We start from the raw sequence: 8,512 nt of genomic DNA on the forward strand, positions 1-8,512 counted from the left end.
GGGGGGGGTTCCGGTAACCTCCCGGTACTCTGGTAAAATCCCGATTTCACCCAGAACACTTCCGATATCCAAACATAGGCTTTCAATATATCAATCTTTATGTCTCGACCATTTCGAGACTCCTCGTCATGTCCGTGATCACATCCGGGACTCCGAACAACCTTCGGTACATCAAAATGCATAAACTCATAATATAACTGCCATCGTAACCTTAAGCGTGCGGACCCTACGGGTTCGAGAACAATGTAGACATGACTGAGACACGTCTCCGGTCAATAACCAATAGCGGGACCTGGATGCCCATATTGGCTCCTACATATTCTACGAAGATCTTTATCGGTCAGACCGCATAACAACATACATTGTTCCCTTTGTCATCGGTATGTTACTTGCCCGAGATTCGATCGTCGGTATTCCAATACCTAGTTCAATCTCGTTACCGGCAAGTCTCTTTACTTGTTCTGTAATACATCATCCTGCAACTAACTCATTTAGTTGCAATGCTTGCAAGGCTTAAGTGATGTGCATTACCGAGAGGGCCCAGAGATACCTCTCCGACAATCGGAGTGACAAAACCTAATCTCGAAATACGCCAACCCAACATGTACCTTTGGAGACACCTGTAGTACTCCTTTATAATCACCCAGTTACATTGTGACGTTTGGTAGTACCCAAAGTGTTCCTCCGGTAAACGGGAGTTGCATAATCTCATAGTTATAGGAACATGTATAAGTCATGAAGAAAGCAATAGCAACATACTAAACGATCGGGTGCTAAGCTAATGGAATGGGTCATGTCAATCAGATCATTCTCTTAATGATGTGATCCCGTTAATCAAATAACAACTCATTGTTCATGGTTAGGAAACATAACCATCTTTGATTAACGAGCTAGTCAAGTAGAGGCATACTAGTGACACTTTGTTTGTCTATGTATTCACACATGTATTATGTTTCCGGTTAATACAATTCTAGCATGAATAATAAACATTTATCATGATTATAAGGAAATAAATAATAACTTTATTATTGCTTCTAGGGCATATTTCCTTCAGTCTCCCACTTGCACTAGAGTCAATAATCTAGATTACACCGTAATGATTCTAACACCCATGGAGCCTTGGTGCTGATCATGTTTTGCTCGTGGAATAGGCTTAGTCAATGGGTCTGCAACATTCATATCCGTATGTATCTTGCAAATCTCTATGTCTCCCACCTGGACTAGATCCCGGATGGAGTTGAAGCATCTCTTGATGTGCTTGGTTCTCTTGTGAAATCTGGATTCCTTTGCCAAGGCAATTGCACCAGTATTGTCATAAAAGATTTTCATTGGACCCGATGCACTAGGTATGACACCTAGATCGGATATGAACTCCTTCATCCAGACTCCTTCATTTGCTTCTTCCGAAGCAGCTATGTACTCCGCTTCACATGTAGATCCCGCTACAACGCTTTGTTTAGAACTGCACCAACTGACAGCTGCACCGTTTAATGTAAACACGTATCCGGTTTGCGATTTAGAATCGTCTGGATCAGTGTCAAAGCTTGCATCAACGTAACCATTTACGATGAGCTCTTTGTCACCTCCATATACGAGAAGCATATCCTTAGTCCTTTTCAGGTATTTCAGGATGTTCTTGACCGCTGTCCAGTGATCCACTCCTGGATTACTTTGGTACCTCCCTGCTAGACTTATAGCAAGGCACACATCAGGTCTGGTACACAGCATTGCATACATGATAGATCCTATCGCTGATGCATAGGGAACATGTTTCATATTCTCTCTATCTTCTGCAGTGGTCGGGCATTGAGTCTTACTCAATTTCATACCTTGTAACACAGGCAAGAATCCTTTCTTTGCTTGATCCATTTTGAACTTCTTCAAAGTTTTGTCAAGGTATGTTATTTGTGAAAGTCCAATTAAGCGTTTTGATCTATCTCTATAGATCTTAATGCCTAATATATAAGCAGCTTCACCGAGGTGTTTCATTGAAAAACTCTTATTCAAGTATCCCTTTATGCTATCCAGAAATTCTATATCATTTCTGTCGGTGTACTAGAGTAGGGGTACCCTAGTATCCCGAACTCGTGCACGGGCAGTTGCAGCGCCCCGCGGCAAGGCTTGCCGGGTGACCGCCAAGACCCTCCGTGGTTCCCTTGAAGACCATTCAAGAACAAAGTACTCAAACCAAGGCCCCGGCAAGAGGAGCTTGCCGGGAGGGCCAACCAAGGCCCCGACAAGAGGAGCTTGCCGGGAAGGCCAACCAAGGCCCCGGCAAGAGGATCTTGCCGGGAAGAGACAAGACCCCGGCAAGAGGAGCTTGCCGGGAAGGCCACTCAAGGCATACCAAGAAAGCTTGCCGCGACGCGCCCTGTGTCCCGGCAAGATCCGGCGAGCGACAAGCTTCCGGACGCGACAAGACGACGGCCGCGGCAAGGAGCTTGCCGCGGGAAACCCCCACTTCGTGCCCGCGCTCCAGCACACCTGCTAACGTGTCGCTCTGGGACTCTCCCAAGCACACATGGCAGGAGGCCGTGCAGCTAGGGGTACGTGGTGGCAAATGGAGATGAAGAGAAGCCCATCGTGGCAAACGGTGGCGCTCCTAACGGTCACCTTCTGCACTGTTTAGGACACTCAGATAGGCATTTAATGCCCTTGTCCCCTGCCGTCAGAGTTAGGTAGGGTGCACTGTATCCATAGTAGCGGTAGCTGCACCTACCGCATCCTTTTCCATTTTTACCCTTCTAGTCTACGTTGCCACCTGTCGGTGACCCCTTGAAAGTATAAAAGGAGGCCCAGGCGCAACGTAGAGGGGGTTCGGCCAGTTCGGCTCATTCAACACCAGGAACACTCTCACGCTCAATCTGGCAGCGTCCATCACTCCTGAGCAAGAATCCAATATACACAAACAAGCAGCAGTAGGGTTTTACGCATCCGTGCGGCCCGAAGCTGGGTAAAATCGCCCGCGTGCACTGCCTCGATCCGCTCTTTGTGCGCTCTCCGCCCCCCACCGAACCGAAAGGGGCCCTGTCCCCATAGGTGTTGGTGGAATCAATCACCCGCCTTCATCTCTGGCGCGCCAGGTAGGGGGCTTCGGCGGCAGCTGTTCTTCATCGTCATGGATCCTAAGGAGCGGGCGAGCAAAAGAACGACGCCAGTGCGGCAACAGAAGAAGCTAAGTCGTGCGAGACTTTAGATATTTCCTTTCTGTATAAGTTTATCCGCCTCGGAGTTCCTGTTCTTTGTACGGAAAACCTGTGCACCGAGGAATCAACTCGTAGCTAGTTGTGCCCTTACTTTATTTCGAGTCCTCTCAACAACTTAAGTGAGCTGCTAGCGCCCTTACTTTGCTTCGAGTCCGCTGAGCAACTTAAGTGAGCCGCTAGCGCCTTTACTTTGTTTCGAGTCCGCTCAACAACTTAAGCAAGCTGCAACTAGTTGCGACAAGATTGCTTGTTGGTAGCGACCCCGCCAGCAGGCTGCTGAAGTTCCGCACTCGGCGCTCGCGGCAAGGGTGCCTGCACCGGCAAGTTTCTCTGGAAAGCGTAGGGTGGACGTACAAAGAGGGATTGAACAGGAAGATAGCATGCTCTATATATTTGAGATTTCTGCATAGACCTGTATGCCGAGGAGCCTTCTCGGGGCTAGTTGCGCTCCATGTTGCCTCGAGTCCGCTCGGCAACTTGTGCGGTTGCGCTAGAACCAAGAAGGTAAACCTTTCCGGGAGGTGATGTTCCCGAATAGCCGCCAAGGGCCCGTTCCCTCAAGCGCTGCTGGCTGGATCACATGCACCGGAAAGCATTCCAGCAGGCATAGGGAATATGTAGCAGAAGTCAAAATTCGCAAGCAATTTAAGTGCACTTCAGGTGCTAATCACTTGTCATGTTTAAATGCAGTTATGGCCCGGGGGCTGGCAACGCCCCTAGGGCCAACCTTTCCGGCAATGATCTTGCCGGGAGCCGGCGTCAAGAACGACGAAGTTCTTCGCCATAAGCCTTTCCGGCAACGATCTTGCCGGGAGCCGGCGTCAAGAACGACGAAGTTCTTCGCCATAAGCCTTTCCGGCAACGATCTTGCCGGGAGCCGGCGTCAAGAACGACGAAGTTCTTCGCCATAAGCCTTTCCGGCAATGATCTTGCCGGGAGCCGGCGTCAAGAACAACGAAGTTCTTCGCCATAAGCCTTTCCGGCAACGATCTTACCGGGAGCCGGTGTCAAGAACAACGAAGTTCTTCGCCATAAGCCTTCCTGGCAACAAGCTTGCCGGAAGCCGGCATCGAGAACGTCAAAGTTCTCTGCCAAAGATAAAAGCCTTCCTGGCAACAAGCTTGCCGGAAACCGGCATCGAGAACGTCAAAGTTCTCTGTCGAAGATAAAAGCCTTCCTGGCAACAAGCTTGCCGGAAGCCGGCATCGAGAACGTCAAAGTTCTCTGCCGAAGATAAAAGCCTTCCTGGCAACAAGCTTGCCGGAAGCCGGCATCGAGAATGTCAAAGTTCTCTGCCGAAGATAAAAGCCTTCCTGGCAACAAGCTTGCCGGAAGCCGGCATCGAGAACGTCAAAGTTCTCTGCCAAAGATAAAAGCCTTCCTGGCAACAAGCTTGCCGGAAGCCGGCATCGAGAACGTCAAAGTTCTCTGCCGAAGATAAAAGCCTTCCTGGCAACAAGCTTGCCGGAAGCCGACAGCGAGAACGTCAAAGTTCTCTGCCGAAGATAAAAGCCTTCCTGGCAACAAGCTTGCCGGAAGCCGGCATCAAGAACGACAAAGTTCTCTGCTGAGGATAAAAGCCTTCCCGGCAAGCCAGTATCGCTGGGGGCTGTGAGTGCCAAGAATCGTCCACGGCAAACCAGAGTTGCCGGGGACTGCAATATCAGATAAGTCTTTCATCCCTCATCATGCATCCTCTTATGGACTGGGGAATGCGAAACCACGTTTCTTCCTGGAAACCGCCATGCTCCCTCGACTCTAGGCCCTGGGGCTCGTTCTCGGGGCCAAGTTTGGTCGTAGTCGCGGCAGCAAAGGGATGAAACGAGGAGATCGCACCCACCTCGTTCCTACCTCCGTTAAAAGCGTGAGAAAGGTTGAGCGACGTGGGAAGGCGGCAGGGCCTGTTGCCGGGAGATGAAATGTCTGTCCGAGGGATACCAAGGATTTGCTCCTTGGCGTGGGTTTAACTCGCGAGACAAATAACCCGGCAAGCATCCCCCTTTTCATTAAAAAACATCCCACTCAGGTACAATCCATAGAGGATGAAAAACATGAAAGAGAGGATTACAAGTTCTAGATACAGCTAAGGCCCAAAGGCTTACAAATTAAAAAGATAAGATGCCCGTAATCCCTTTCCTGACCCTCTTTTCAGGAGGCAGGTCAAGGAGGCGAAAAGGGCAAAAGGAGTGCCTAGGCGAGCTACGGGTGCCAGAAGACAACAAGGGAACATCCCGGGGGTCGTCCGAAGGCCGAACGGCGATGGTGGCGCTGGAAGCGGGGCTCGAAGACGGAACGACAGGACGTTAGCACGCTGTCGAGGGCACCACGCCCTCGTACTCCGACCTGACGGCCTTGTCGCCAGCCCTCTTCCCCTTCCGCAGCCTCCCTACGCCAGCCGCCCAAGGAGACGACCCCGGGGAGTTCAAGAAGCCGACGACGCGGATGATGGGGTCGCCGGTGCCGCGCAAAGCGGCGCCCGACGCCTAGTCGGACCCGCTACCCCGCCGCCCGCTACCCTCGTCGTCGCTGTCGCTCCCCTCCTCGTCGCTCTCGCTCGAGGAGGAGCCTTCGCTGTCGGAGGAGCTGTCCACGCAGCACTTCGCCCGAGTGCCGAAGCACCCGAAGGCCTTGACGGAGAGGAGATCGCCCTCCATCAACTTAAAATGGAGGGTAAACCCCTCCGTCAAGCTGTGGATGCGGGCGAACGTCTTCCACCCTCGACCAAGATACATCACATTAGGGGCTGGGAATGCAACGCGGACTCGCGTGCCGCTGATCCCACAGCCCCTCATGTGCAGTCTCAGCATCTCGGGCGGGTCCAACTCCATCGCGCGCGCAAACGGAGCTGGAAGCCGTAGGCGACGACGAGGCGCCCGGCGCAGCCTGACGAAGAACTCGCAAGGGTCGTCCCCTATATGGACCGCCGTGGGGGGAGGAGCCGCCGGCGGAGGTGAAGCTGACGCGCCGCCCCGTCCGCCTCTTCCCCGAGCGCCTCGACCTCGTCCTCGACCTCGTCCGCGACCTCGCCCCCTCCCTCTTCCCCTTATAGCTGGCTCTGCCACCACGGGCGCGGAAGAGGGAGAGATGCGCTGTCTGGCGGCGCCCGTCCCCGCCACTGATGAAGGGCCTGGGTTCCCTTTCTCCATGGCAGATGAGAGAAAGGGGAGCAGAAGCTGAAGAAAGGAGAAGATGAGAGAGTGCGGGTTTCTGTGCTCCCATCCCGCTCTTTATAAAGGAGCGAGGTGGGGGACTCGGCCGCCCCGCTCAGCGAATCAAGGCACGGGAAGGGCAGGGAGTCGGGGCCAACCCGCTCGCGACGGCCCAGTTTCCCACTCCACCGTCCATGACCCCAAGCGCATGGGAGCCGCGTGGCGGGGATGCAGAACCAAGGCGACAGATGAGGCGGCCTCGCTCCGCCCCGTGAACGCGGGGAGTGGACGTCCCGAAAACCGCGCACCGGCCCCGTCCAGTAAATGCACCACACCCCCACACCTACCTCCGTTTAAGGAGGAGGGCGTGAACCGTGCCCATCATCGTGGCCTGACGCATGCTCGGGGGGCTTAGCCCCACGCACGCCACCCACGATCTCTCCCACGACGCCGCGTTTGACGCGTGCCGTTCTAGGCGTGCGCGGTGGGAGCGGAGTTAGATTCGGCGTGACCTAGGCCGCGCATGCCCGTGCACTATTTTGGGCCTGGCCCAGCAGCGCTCGGCACCGTGTATGGCCCAGGCCCGGGGGCTCCTGTCGGTGTACTAGAGTAGGGGTACCCTAGTATCCCGAACTCGTGCACGGGCAGTTGCAGCGCCCCGCGGCAAGGCTTGCCGGGTGACCGCCAAGATCCTCCGTGGTTCCCTTGAAGACCATTCAAGAACAAAGTACTCAAACCAAGGCCCCGGCAAGAGGAGCTTGCCGGGAGGGCCAACCAAGGCCCCGGCAAGAGGAGCTTGCCGGGAAGGCCAACCAAGGCCCCGGCAAGAGGATCTTGCCGGGAAGAGACAAGACCCCGGCAAGAGGAGCTTGCCGGGAAGGCCACTCAAGGCATACCAAGAAAGCTTGCCACGACGCGCCCTGTGTCCCGGCAAGATCCGGCGAGCGACAAGCTTCCGGAGGCGACAAGACGACGGCCGCGGCAAGGAGCTTGCCGCGGGAAACCCCCACTTCGTGCCCGCGCTCCAGCACACCTGCTAACATGTCGCTCTGGGACTCTCCCAAGCACACGTGGCAGGAGGCCGTGCAGCTAGGGGTACGTGGTGGCAAACGGAGATGAAGAGAAGCCCATCGTGGCAAACGGTGGCGCTCCTAACAGTCACCTTCTGCACTATTTAGGAGACTCAGACAGGCATTTAATGCCCTTGTCCCCTGCCGTCAGAGTTAGGTAGGGTGCACTGTATCCACAGTAGCGGTAGCTGCACCTACCGCATCCTTTTCCATTTTTACCCTTCTAGTCTACGTTGCCACCTGTCGGTGACCCCTTGAAAGTATAAAAGGAGGCCCAGGCGCAACGTAGAGGGGGTTCGGCCAGTTCGGCTCATTCAACACCAGGAACACTCTCACACTCAATCTGGCAGCGTCCATCGCTCCTGAGCAAGAATCCAATATACACAAACAAGCAGCAGTAGGGTTTTACGCATCCGTGCGGCCCGAAGCTGGGTAAAATCGCCCGCGTGCACTGCCTCGATCCGCTCTTTGTGCGCTCTCCGCCCCCCACCGAACCGAAAGGGGCCCTGTCCCCATAGGTGCTGGTGGAATCAGTCACCCGCCGACAATTTCCAATTAATAATATGTCATCCACATATAATATCAGAAATGCTATAGAGCTCCCACTCATTTTCTTGTAAATACAGGCTTCTCCAAAAGTCTGTATAAAACCAAATGCTTTGATCACACTATCAAAACGTTTATTCCAACTCCGAGAGGCTTGCACCAGTCCATAAATGGATCGCTGGAGCTTGCACACTTTGTTAGCTCCCTTTGGATCGACAAAACCTTCTGGTTGCATCATATACAACTCTTCTTCCAGAAATCCATTTAGGAATGCAGTTTTGACATCCATCTGCCAAATTTCATAATCATAAAATGCGGCAATTGCTAACATGATTCGGACAGACTTAAGCATCGCTACGGGTGAGAAGGTCTCATCGTAGTCAATCCCTTGAACTTGCCGAAAACCTTTTGCGACAAGTCGAGCTTTGTAGATAGTAATATTACCGTCAGCGTCAGTCTTCTTCTTCAAGATCCATTTATTCTCAATTGCTTGCCGATCATCGGGCAAGTCAACCAAAGTCCATACTTTGTTCTCTTACAT

This window comes from Triticum dicoccoides, chromosome 2A (genome assembly GCF_002162155.2).
Source record: "Triticum dicoccoides isolate Atlit2015 ecotype Zavitan chromosome 2A, WEW_v2.0, whole genome shotgun sequence".
In the NCBI taxonomy this organism is placed as follows: Eukaryota; Viridiplantae; Streptophyta; class Magnoliopsida; order Poales; family Poaceae; genus Triticum; species Triticum dicoccoides.